Source organism: Oncorhynchus mykiss, chromosome 32, assembly GCF_013265735.2.
Source record: "Oncorhynchus mykiss isolate Arlee chromosome 32, USDA_OmykA_1.1, whole genome shotgun sequence".
Lineage (NCBI taxonomy): Eukaryota > Metazoa > Chordata > Actinopteri > Salmoniformes > Salmonidae > Oncorhynchus > Oncorhynchus mykiss.
Genome location: NC_050572.1, coordinates 30,885,655 through 30,898,287, shown reverse-complemented (window position 1 = coordinate 30,898,287; position 12,633 = coordinate 30,885,655). Strand labels below are relative to the sequence as shown.

Genomic DNA, 12,633 nt, shown 5'->3' with positions numbered 1-12,633 from the left:
CATGCACTCTTGATTGTACATTCCTCACAACAAATTGCCCATAACCAACTACATGTAGTGTGGTCTTGATAACATACAGTATATTTACAGGCTATTACATACTTAGCTCATATAGTACACATTTGTTGTTCATGTAGAGTACACATGGTTGTTAAACCGTACAGTACATCACACTATCAGACATATTTAGTATACAGCCATTGTATAATTTCTCAAATGAAGTCTGAAACGGTGCAAAAAACATGAAACATTTTCAACATTGTGGAAGTTAATCCTCAAAAGCATGACATAAATCAAAATATGAATTGCAGTTGCTCCGAATGATAGTCATATTATTTATTACAAAAAAAAGTTCAAGTATAAAAGTTGCATAGAGTAAAAATGTTCACATGAAATCCCCAAATAATTGTTTGGAAAACAGTATATGCAACTAGTCAATCCATTCATTTAAGATCTATAGATGTCCCCGTACGGTCATGCAAATTAAAACATTCCAATGTTCATATTTTGATATTGATACACTTCTAAAAAATATATACAAATCCAAATCAGTTGAGAAAAACGCTGTAAAATCCCAACATATTTTACTGTCTGGACCAGGGTTCATTTCTAATCTCTGACATCCCCCTACAGTTTATAACAGATTGTCTGGGGAAAAATCTAAGCCCTCTGAGAATTTGAATGATCGTCATTAGCAAATGATAAAATATTTACTTTGTGGATTCATTTGCATAGGTTTCAAAAGAAGCATAGAAATAATATACACAAAATAAAACACGTTTTCACACTTTGAAAATAATTCTAACTAAACTAGTATTCATATCCATTACGTAAACTATATAACACATAAGTAATCGTTCTACTCTGATTTTTATACTACAATTGTTTAAATCACTCAATTAGCACATTTCTATGTTTCTACTTTAATTCATTGTACGTGTTCTATCTATACATACATCATCTGAATACTATGTGGGCTGTCCAATAAAATATACTTATTTGCCAGTTGTAACCTCCCCTTGATAATAAAATCAGTGGTGCAGTGCGATTCTACTACTAAACCAAACAACCTACTCCAGTGTCAAATATTATTTTTGCCAGGTAGCATAAGCACATGATAAATCCTATGTCCGTTAACCATAAGGAGGTTAAAATAAATGTACTATGATTTGTGATGTGATTTGTGATGTGTGTGTGTGTGTGTGTTGCTTACAATCCCAGAACAGAACTTGCGCTGAGTGAGGGTGACTCAAAGTGTATGTACTTAGACTAACCAGCACACATACACAAACAAGCACAGCACACATGAACAGATCAGCATGCTGACCCGTGTCGAATGTATTGCAGATGTGACAGACACAGCTGTGTGTAGAGCCGTCTCAGAGAAGACAGTGGACCATCACAACACAGAACACACACATCTCACACCCTCCATTTCTGTCCATGTATCCAGTCAGTTAGTTGTAGGAGGATAGAGACACACTAGTGCACAGTAGTCCATTTCGACTTCTCCTCTGATTGGTGTATCCAAAGACGGTCTGGGGATTAGGCCCACAGAGGCAGCTGTGGTTGAGTATCCACTCGTATCCATGACCCATCAGTACATTACCCCATGTTCAGTTTGTCAGGCATGTCCAGGCATGTGCCTAAAGTTCACCCCAACCAAAAGGAGATTGTTCAACGCCCACAAAGTGCTTCAGGTTTAAATATTGGGGCAGAAAAAACATGGAAGAGAAGCCAATCCGGTTCCATTTAGGTCAGGCGGGCACCACTACGTTCAGAAATGGACATCACTATTGGTGAGGTGGGGTGGCCGTTGGAAGGTGGTGGACTGGCTGTGACATAACTTCAATGTGATGGGTCACCTAGGGGGATTGAAGAAGGGCAGAGGTTAAAAAGTGCTCCTTTTCATGGGTCTAACAGGCAAGCTTGCGGTAGTAGGGCGAAGCAGAGGGGGATTTTGGTTAGAATGGGATTCAATTTGAGTCAAGAATTTGCTCCCTTTCATGGACCCCCTGTGTGTGAGTGGATCTACACTACAAGGATTGCAATGCATACTTGCACACTCATCTTCTGCACATCTATCACTTCAGTGTTTAATTGCTATACTGTAATTATTTCGCCACCATGGCCTATTTATTGCCTTACCTCCCTCATCCTACCTCATTTGCGCACATTGTATATAGACTTTTTTTATTGTATTATTGACTATGTTTGGTTATCCCATGTGTAACTCTGTATTTGTGTGGCACTGCTTTGCTTTATCTTGGCCAGGTCGCAGTTGTAAATGAGAACTTGTTCTCAACTAGCCTACCTGGCTAAATAAAGGTGAAATTAATAAAAACAAATATGGTGCCAACTCCACCTAGCCATCTGGTATAGCTTAGGTGGAGCGTCCGTCCATATTACATCACTTACGTAGGCCTACATGAACCCAGTCCTTTCAGGTTTCCTAAGACAACTCGTCAAGGGCCTAGAGAAGGGAGGATTGGTATTGGATCGGAATGGGGGCAGGGCTAAAGTAGTACCAACCTTAGAAATGGGTCATGTGACGAGAGGATTTGGAGATTGCAAAAAAAGCTAAAATACATTACTCATCCGAAGCCCTATGGTATTATTACATATAGGATTTTCTGAAGTGGTATATATCTCTATGCATGTGTCTTTTTTATTTTATTGTTTTATTTCACCTTTATTTAACCAGGTAGGCTAGTTGAGAACAAGTTCTCATTTACATCTGCGACCTGGCCAAGATAAAGCATAGCAGTGTGAACAGACAACACAGAGTTACACATGGAGTAAACAATAAACAAGTCAATAACACAGTAGAAAAAAAGAGAGAAAAAAAGAGTCTATATACATTGTGTGCAAAAGGCATGAGGAGGTAGGCGAATAATTACAATTTTGCAGATTAACACTGGAGTGATAAATGATCAGATGGTCATGTACAGGTAGAGATACTGGTGTGCAAAAGAGCAGAAAAGTAAATAAATATAAACAGTATGGGGATGAGGTAGGTAAATTGGGTGGGCTATTTACCGATAGACTATGTACAGCTGCAGCGATCGGTTAGCTGCTCAGATAGCAGATGTTTGAAGTTGGTGAGGGAGATAAAAGTCTCCAACTTCAGCGATTTTTGCTATTCGTTCCAGTCACAGGCAGCAGAGAACTGGAACGAAAGGCGGCCAAATGAGGTGTTGGCTTTAGGGATGATCAGTGAGATACACCTGCTGGAGCGCGTGCTACGGGTAGGTGTTGCCATCGTGACCAGTGAACTGAGATAAGGCGGAGCTTTACCTAGCATGGACTTGTAGATGACCTGGAGCCAGTGGGTCTGGCGACGAATATGTAGCGAGGGCCAGCCGACTAGAGCATACAGGTCGCAGTGGTGGGTGGTATAAGGTGCTTTAGTAACAAAACGGATGGCACTGTGATAAACTGCATCCAGTTTGCTGAGTAGACTATTGGAAGCTATTTTGTAGAAGACATCGCCGAAGTCGAGGATCGGTAGGATAGTCAGTTTTACTATGGTAAGTTTGGCGGCGTGAGTGAAGGAGGCTTTGTTGCGGAATAGAAAGCCGACTCTAGATTTGATTTTAGATTGGAGATTGTTTGATATGAGTCTGGAAGGAGAGTTTATAGTCTAGCCAGACACCTAGGTACTTATAGATGTCCACATATTCTAGGTCGGAACCATCCAGGGTGGTGATGCTAGTCGGGCGTGCAGGTGCAGGCAGCGAACGGTTGAAAAGCATGCATTTGGTTTTACTAGCGTTTATGTCATATACTTTATAGTACAGCTGCCATTTATGTTGAGATATATTTGTCTTAATACACTTGTCCTCAGCTGGACACCCATCCTCACACACCCAGGCCTAGCTAGACAGGTCTGCAATATGCCTTTACCCCCCCCCCCCCCCCCCCCCCCCCCCCCCCCCCCCCCCCCCCCCCCCATTGAGGCGCACATGTCTAGTAACTACAGTCCAGACACAAGCTGCACCGCCCCACCCCATCCCATCCCATCCCAACAGACACACACCCAGTTACTTCCCCCCTCCACCTCCCTCCCATCCTCATCCATTCCCAACACAGTCTCAGTCTCCATCGCCACACCACTGTCATTGTCTAAGCCCCTTAGTGTTTTCCCACGCTTTATTTGTCTATGTCCTGTTTGCGGCTGGCGGGGGGCCCTGATGAGGTCGCCATGGCAACCAACACTTGCATGCCCCTGATTGGAGTACGCGGCAAGCTAATTATTCAGTGCATACACTTTAAATAAACAATAAAGTAGGACGTATGGAAATGTGGACCCCAGTATTAGACCGTCTGTGATTAACACTAAGCTGAAACGCCTACAAAACATTTGAGGGAATACTGTTTCAGTGGGGACGACCTAATTATCTTTACTTCGTCATCCAAATATTTAAAAAGGATTTATAATGTCACATTAATGTTGTAACATATTAATACAATAAAAATATCATTGTTATTACAAGTCCAACTTTAATTGTATTTTTTTTATTCTATCTTGTTTGCTTTCAAACAAATCAGAATGTTGATATTTTGCATTATGAAGGGATAATATGACGTGTGTGTGTGTGCATGTATGTATGTATGTGTGTGTGTGTGTGTGTGTGTGCATGTATGTATGTGTGTGTGTGTGTGTGTGTGTGTGCATGTATGTGTGTCTAGTCTACTTGAAAGCCAACTTGACAGCAAGGGAAAACTCTGTTCCTCAACTTCAGTTCTTCAACTCCAGTTCCTAAACTAGGGATTCATGTGACGAGGAGAGGGTGAAGAACTGGCTCCACAAGAGCACCATGTTAATCTAAGGCTTCTAAGCACTCCTATGGCAAACAAAGGTGGTGGTGGGGGTCCGGAGGAGGGGGGGTTACCATGACAATGGGCGGCATTGTTTGCCAATCCTCCCCTTCCATTAATCAGGGCGAGCCGGGTCTAATTGGCGTTTTGGTTAAGCTGGTCTTCAGACCCCTATCCCTCCACTGGCCTAAATAATGGCGTTATGCCACAAGTGCCGCCGCACCAACGGAGGACAATGCTCTGCTTGTTGGCTGCGCTGAGCAAGGCTGAACCGCCCCACCCCCGTCTCCCAAAATAAACCTCACACGGAAACACAAAGAAAGCCACTCGCTATTGAGACTTCACTGTCTCTCCTCATCGGTCTCCCCATCCTTCCTCTTTCCTTCACTCTTTCCCTCTCTCTCCCTCATCTCTCATTCACCCTGCTCTCTTACCGAGCTCCCTCCTCCTCAGTTCTCTTTCTGTCTGCTCCACTTCTCTCCTCCCAAGTTGGCCCCTTGAGTTTCCATGAACTTGGACAGAGTGATCAACACTACTAGAAGTGTTAATTGTCTTACCAGACGTTGGAGAACATCTTGTCAGTGTGTGTGACTTCATTTTCTTGGCATGTCCGTTGGTGCATCCCTCTTCGACCGGTTTCCTCTAAACTCATATAGTCGTTTTTCTCGGGATTAAACCAATTCTGTCACCTGACAACATGAAGTACTTGCTAGTAAAAGGGGTGTGACTCTGCTTTTCCCCAAAGCTATTTTTTGTCAATAGCACATTGATTGAAGTTCAGTTGAAATAAGAACTGTCCTTGCATCAACTGTCAGTGAATCAAATGTCCAATAACTCTGTGTACAAAATATAGTTTTATGTATATTTGTAAAATTGTGTGAGTGTATTAAGGCATGTGCTCAAGATTTTTGAGTTAATATTCTGTGTGAGGGTATTGTAGACCGTGTGTGTATTTGTGTGTGTGTGTTTGTCTCTAGTGTCTATGCATGTATACACTGTGGTTTGTGTTGATAAAATGATGTGTATCGTTGTGTGTAGCTGGTTATCTTGCACATGATTTAACCATCCTCATCTACATGCTCCATGAATATAGAACGCTTGCATGCCCCATATGCAAATAGACCCACCGTGTTAAGTCATTAATATGCACTCCTAATTAAAACACCCTCAATTGATTGAATTAATGTCGCTGAAATAAGTCAGGTAAAATAAATTCCTCTTCGCAAGCGGTTTCGAATTCACAAAATGGCTGAACGACGCCATTTGCAGCCTCATCGCAAAGAAGGGCACAACGATCACTGCATGAGAATGAAGAAGACCACAGCTGCCCCTCAGAATGCCAGCTTAAAAGACATTTAAAAAAAAATAATCAAATGGCTTCGTGATTAACTCAGATCACATCCCCTCCTCCCATGTCCCTCGGTGCGATCTATGCAATTAACACACTGGCAGTAATTAACACTGTCTCGAGGCAGCCAATGGCGCGGGAAGGCGAGGGGGGGGGGTCCAAAGCGCGATGGGTGGAAGGCTCAGGGTTAGGAATAGGACACTAAAATAACACTACCCATGTTATTTTTACTTACTGCCATTTTGTGCCAGTCCTTGTCCTGATCTAAGATGGTGGCAGCAGGGCTGTGACTCGTTGTGCAGGAGAAGGGGGGCAAACTAGGGAGGGAGGGAGAGGAGGGAGGGAGTGAAGGATGCTGGGATAGAGAAGTGAATCTCTTTCATTTAGTCAGTGCATTACAGAATGGTTACCAGGACAGGAAGATAGGGGGATGGGAGGGATAGAGGAAGGGAGATGATTGTCAGGTCTACTGGCCAATGAGTGGGACATGCCTGCATGTCTTGCTTCAGGTTCACGCACATGCACTCATACACACAAACATCCATACACTGACACATATCGAGCATGCTTAAAGAATTACTAAACTATTAATATTTGGAGGAGATGTAAATGTCAAAATGTGCACAAAAAACTATGTAAACATTTGATATACACACTATGGATGAACAACAAGATGACCTGACTATTTTTACTATATTCCACACACGCAATATCTACGCACACACGCACGCACGCGCACACACACACACACAAGCAGCCAACATACTCGTGCTCATGGTATGGTCTGCCTCTGAGCATGCAAATTACATTCATTATGCAAATACATGCAAATCAGAACCAACCATCTGAGAATCCAGGCTGGGAAAAAACGAGGAGAATAAAATGAAATGAATGACAGACAGAGAGTGAGAAAGAAATCAGAAACGTGGGATAAAAATCCTCTTTCACTGCAGGCGGCAGTGTGGAAGGAAAAAGTACGGTGGCCCATACTAGAGCAAAAAGACTGGCGCAGATCTTTTGTCGAATCAACAAACAATCGCTATGGCTGATTGTTATTTCCTTGTTAGAATCTCCATCTTTAACCAACAGCTGTTCAGTTGGGATTACAGTACAGAACAGTGGCAAGTATTTCAAAAAGCTCACCAAACATCAAGTCTAACGAATAGGGAAACTCAATCGGCAAACAAATTCAATCTTCAATTGGCACCAATGTATACAAAAAGGGAACAGAGATGCGAGACGGCTACCAGTATTGCAAAGACTGAGTGTACTAACAGGTCCAGGTGACAGTCACTTTTTCTACAGATCATTTACACAATACACAATATTCTAACACTTTCAAACACCCAGAGAAACAACTAGATGGAACTAGCCACACCACACAAAGTAATCAGACCAGTGGAAACGGAATGAACCTAAATCGACTAATCAGCTAATAAAACTAACAAAAGAATCACCGAACAAATAGATGGACACATTTTCCCCCCAAGTGAAGGGCAAATAAATCAGCAAACACTGTACACTTTGTACAGGAGGAAAACACACAGGGCTGGAGGAGAAACGCTGCCTCACTGCCTCTCCTTAGAGCAAAACCGTGAGATAAGGTCTTGATTTTTAGTCAAAGCATGTAAGATGGACGCCTCTTTGTGAACAAGAGTGTGGTAGGTGAGAAACAGGGAAAGAGGAGCAGGGTAGAGTATGTTTTTTAGAGAGGGGGGTGATGCATGGGTACCTGAATGGCGCCACTAATTGCCACTTGAGGTGGTACCTGCCATCTAAGGGCCCTCGGCCCGAGCTTGAAAAGTACAGTATGCAAAATGAGCAGCCGTTCTGGAGACTCTGACATTAGTGACGCAGGTCGATATGAAGATGCTTGGATTATATGTGTACGGTATGCTTTCTGTGTGAATACCACAGAATGGGGTGTGTGTTTGCATGGAAGTATGTCCGTATGTTCGCAGAACTCCAGCTATACATGTACTGTATATGTCTACCCGTTCTACTGGATCCACTTCTTGCTTCCTAATTCTTTAAGCGGTGAGGGTGGCATACAGAGACAGAGAGGGGGAGACAGAGACAGAGAGGAGGAGGCAGAAAGAAAGAAAGAAAGAGGGGGAGGCAGAAAGAGAGAGGGGGAGGCAGAAAGAGTAGCGAGGGAGAAAGAGTGAGAGCCAGAATCAGAGAGAGAAGAAAGAAATGTCTGTCAGGAGGCCAAGCTCTGGCTAAATGATTGTGCTGCAGGAGTGTGTGTGTGTGTGTGTGTGTGTGTGTGTGTGTGTGTGTGTGTGTGTGTGTGTCTGCGCGCGTGCACTGTGCTTGGTTGAGAGGAGTCATTGGTGTGTGGCAAAAATGCTTGTATTTTTTTTTTACTTGAATCACTAGCCTACTGGCTAGCTTGGCCAGTGAATGGTGAGACATTTGGACCCTCTTTTGCTTGTAGATGGAGGAGAAAAGTCTGAGGGAGGTCTTTGTGCAGGAGTGATGTCTCTTTTACTCTATCACCGCAGTAGAGAAACAGCTTGCTTTATTTGTCAGTGCTGACAATACTAATCGAATTATCACCGTTACTCGTACAGCTACACCTTTCATAAAGGTGCGCCATGAACTGCTTAACTATGCTTCATGCTGTATATCAAACCATAATGGCTTGCCTCTTCTGCCAATTCGAAGCCTCATTAACTTAAATCCACAAGAATACACACTGACAAAGGATATCAATGAGCCTAAAACAATCATCCCAAAACGAGTTGTGAAAGCTATCCACCTAAACACACCATGTAGAAAACAGAACATGTATCCTATGCACAGTCCCCTTATTTGGGCCATATGTTGTTCAACAACAATAAAAAAAAAAAATTTTTTAAAGGGGGTGAGTCTGTTGCTACAACAGCTTACAGTAGCTTCCTCCACTGTCCGACTGCCCCATACTGGGCTTGAACCAGTGATCCTCTGCTTCGCAACAACCGCGACCGCCCTCTTTGACAACATGCGAACCAATTAAGCAGTACAAAACATCCCTCTTGGATGGCTCCGTCAGCGACATTTCAAGCCTGCTGTGGAGTGAGTTTACGGTACGCTCTTAACTCTGATACACGTATAACTCCAAAACGTACTAAACATGCTCACGTGAGCCTACCTTAGTGACAATTGAGTCTGACATTATACTGTACCTTTAAGGCTTCTGATTGGTCGGCTGGGCACAAACGCCAGAATGACTTCCTCGCGACCGTCGGCCATTTTGTTTCTTTTGGTTGGCGCAAGAGACCGGCCTCGCGGGAGCGTAATGGGATTCTTGTTACTTTCGGTTATCTAGCTTTATGAAGAATGTACACCACTCATACAGCTAGATAACCAAAGATAACAGCCAACCCCTCGAGCCCATCCTGGGCCCACTCAGCGAAGAGGAGTAGCAGCTAGGCTGGGATACACACACACACACCTGTAGACGAAGTACAAACAAATGATGCACTCTTATTATGGCAAAGTATTGAATGTGAAGAGTGAGTGGACAAACTCACAGTAGGTTTTGTAACGGAAAGAGAAAAGCTTGCAATAGCAAAGAAAAAACAAATATCACAGAATTCTATCATCTTAAACAATGTTAGCAAACACAGTGCCTCACAACCTTACAATCAGTAGTCTACAGATGACCAGTCTGCCTCAATACATGCAGGACAGGCTTTTCTTCCTATTACTTGTCTATTAATTGACTAATCATGTCGTTAATAGTGAGACTAATCACATTACCAAGTGTGGGAATTCTATTTCAATCAACTATTGTCAAAGGGGACAACAAGTTTACTCTTGTTATGTGGCCTGGAAGTATCTACTATAGTAGGCCTGTATTATAACACAATCAATACAGCTCATTTTAGAAGATGAGATCAATTGAACATTATAAGACTCCTAGTTACTGGTCCTAAATAAACTTCACTTGACTTCCAACCTGACATCCAATCGGCTGTCAGAACGCGAGGTGTGCTTGTTCAATGACTCCCTTAGAAAATCAAAACCCGATATCATATAGCAAATCCTTAGTAAATATCATGGCACTGGCATAGGCCTATCAGTACGGCCCGTTGTTAATCACTACAATGGAAACCTACAGCCACTTTGTTAGGCTGTTATTCCCAACTGCCGGGACAATATGGCGTCGGTGTGTTTCTGCATGTGCCTCTTTGTTGTTCAAACCAATGGCGATCAACAGAGAACACACCCCTGTACAGAGCTCCTCTCTTCGCCATCGTCAGATTCAACAAGGAACATCGCTGTTGCTTCATGTTCTTCTTCAGCCAAAGAAATGGTGAGTGCTCCATGAGCATAAGAGTGAGAGAGCATGTGTGAGAGAGAGAGAGAGAGGGATGGCTCCAGAGAGAGGGAGGAAGCCAGAGAGAACTCGTTGCCTTTCAATCAGTGTGTCTGCAGCAAGGTGGGACATCTCATCAAGATGACAGCAGCCAACAGAGGAGCACACAGTATAACACACAAACGCACGCGCACTCGGCAATTTGAAGCCTTTCATGTAATGATGTATTGATTAGGGATTCATTTCCACTGTATTCTCAGAAGACATTTACCCCAAACAATAAACAAATAGAAAAAGCTCTTGATGAATATACTATCTATATAACTATGTATGTTAACATAATGACATATCTTAGGGTTGTCACATGCTGTGTTCATGTTAGTCACTTTTTCATTTTGAACATCCCTTCTCGGTTTCATGTCTGGGATTGGTTTAAATATCATTCCACCCGACTTTGCAGAGGCGTCATCATTTCTTGGTTGTTGCGGGGTTTCTAATGTCATTGTTTTTGGGGGCATGGTGTCTTGTAGGCCTAATATAATTTGTTAAGCACACTTACCTGATCTGAATCTTTAGGATTAATGATATATTCTGAGGTTGGTAAAACAAAGTCTACCTAAAAGCTAAGAACACATAGACGGAAATGCATTTCATAGATAACCTTTAGATTATTCCTTAATATAGAGGGTTATTGGAAGCACTATTCAGATAATTAGGGGTGTTGAGACAGGCATTTTGAGACCATAAACTTAGAAACATATTTTCTTCACAATAAGTTAGGCAAAGTAAAGGTCCTTATAGAAAGAAATGTGTTATTATTATTTTTCATTCTTCTCATGATTATTTAGCATATTATAGCCAATTCAATGATCATAATTGCACATATTTATATTAGTATATGTATTTAATTAAATAATAATAAGTGTTGAATAATTACATCATTTTTGTTTCGTTGTATTATAATGCATCTGAGACGCAGGGATTTCTGTCTGAAACGGTGCCTAATTTAAATGACATACGCTTCCATATATGTATCTATATTAATATCCAATCGAATATTTGACCCTATCTAGTTACATCATTCCAATATGAAGAGGAATTGGTGAATGAATTCAAACGTTAATATTAAAATAAATCCTGAGAAATGATTTTCAAATAAAATAATGTATTTATGTTGCATATGCCTACACTATTAAATTGATTGCGGAAAAGCTTAATTTCGAAGCCTGTTGTTACGATATTAAAATTGGTTGTATATAATGGATTTTCTTTACAGAAATGAACACTGCACCATCATTGGCAGAACAGGTGAAGTGGCATATTTCACAGGGAAGACGCACAACAAAAACGCACTTTTATAGGGGTATAGGTTTATTTATTTTCTGTAATAACGCAATTAATATTTCGTCCATATTCTTGAGTATTCGTGTTAATCGGGTCAAATTAGTATGGATTGCATAACATATCTGATAGACGATTATTATACTCTAAACACACACCTTAGTCAAAAAAAAAAATATTTAATTGAAGGCTGACTATTTCGACCGAATTCTGTAACCTATGACAATTTAAACAATACAAACATCTGCGATTCTTGAAATAGTATATAGGCCTATTACTCAACCTGTTTTTAAAATGTCAGAGCACCTTCGGTTTTAGAAATACAAGAGCATTTTGAAAGTTTACACATTTGAATATCGGTCAAGATGTCTAGAAAGTTTTTCGACTGTGATCCATACAATTGAAAGGGTGGATTGGTGTTGCTGCTCAAGAGGATGGTTTTCTTTATTTTGTGTGATCGACTATGAGAACAAATATCAACGTGGAAGCCAAAACCCCCTTGACATCTTACTTTAAATTATTTTTCCGTTTGAATTATGATTTTCGTAGGTCTACATATTAAACGTATAGGCCTATAATAATACACGTTTAAAAGGTTTTTATTATGGTGATACCTTGATATACAAGTTGAGTGAAACATACACACACACATATTATATATATATACGCACACTAACATATATATATATATATATATAATATGTGTGTGTGTGTGTATAGGCCTATATATATATATATATATTTGTGTGTGTGTGTGTGTGTCTGTGTGTGTTGTGAGACAGGAAGAGAGAGAGAAAGGGGCAAGGATAGAGACATA

General features: G+C 41.4%; 1 long non-coding RNA gene across 1 annotated transcript; it reads right to left on the bottom strand.

Annotated features, from left to right (window-relative positions):
- Positions 1–315: 315 nt before the first annotated feature.
- Positions 316–9,478, bottom strand: LOC118946481. The gene is made up of 2 exons (XR_005041319.1): positions 9,340–9,478; positions 316–1,865 (listed from the first exon to the last, which is right to left on the bottom strand). It is a non-coding gene; the product is annotated as an uncharacterized LOC118946481 (long non-coding RNA).
- Positions 9,479–12,633: the final 3,155 nt, after the last annotated feature.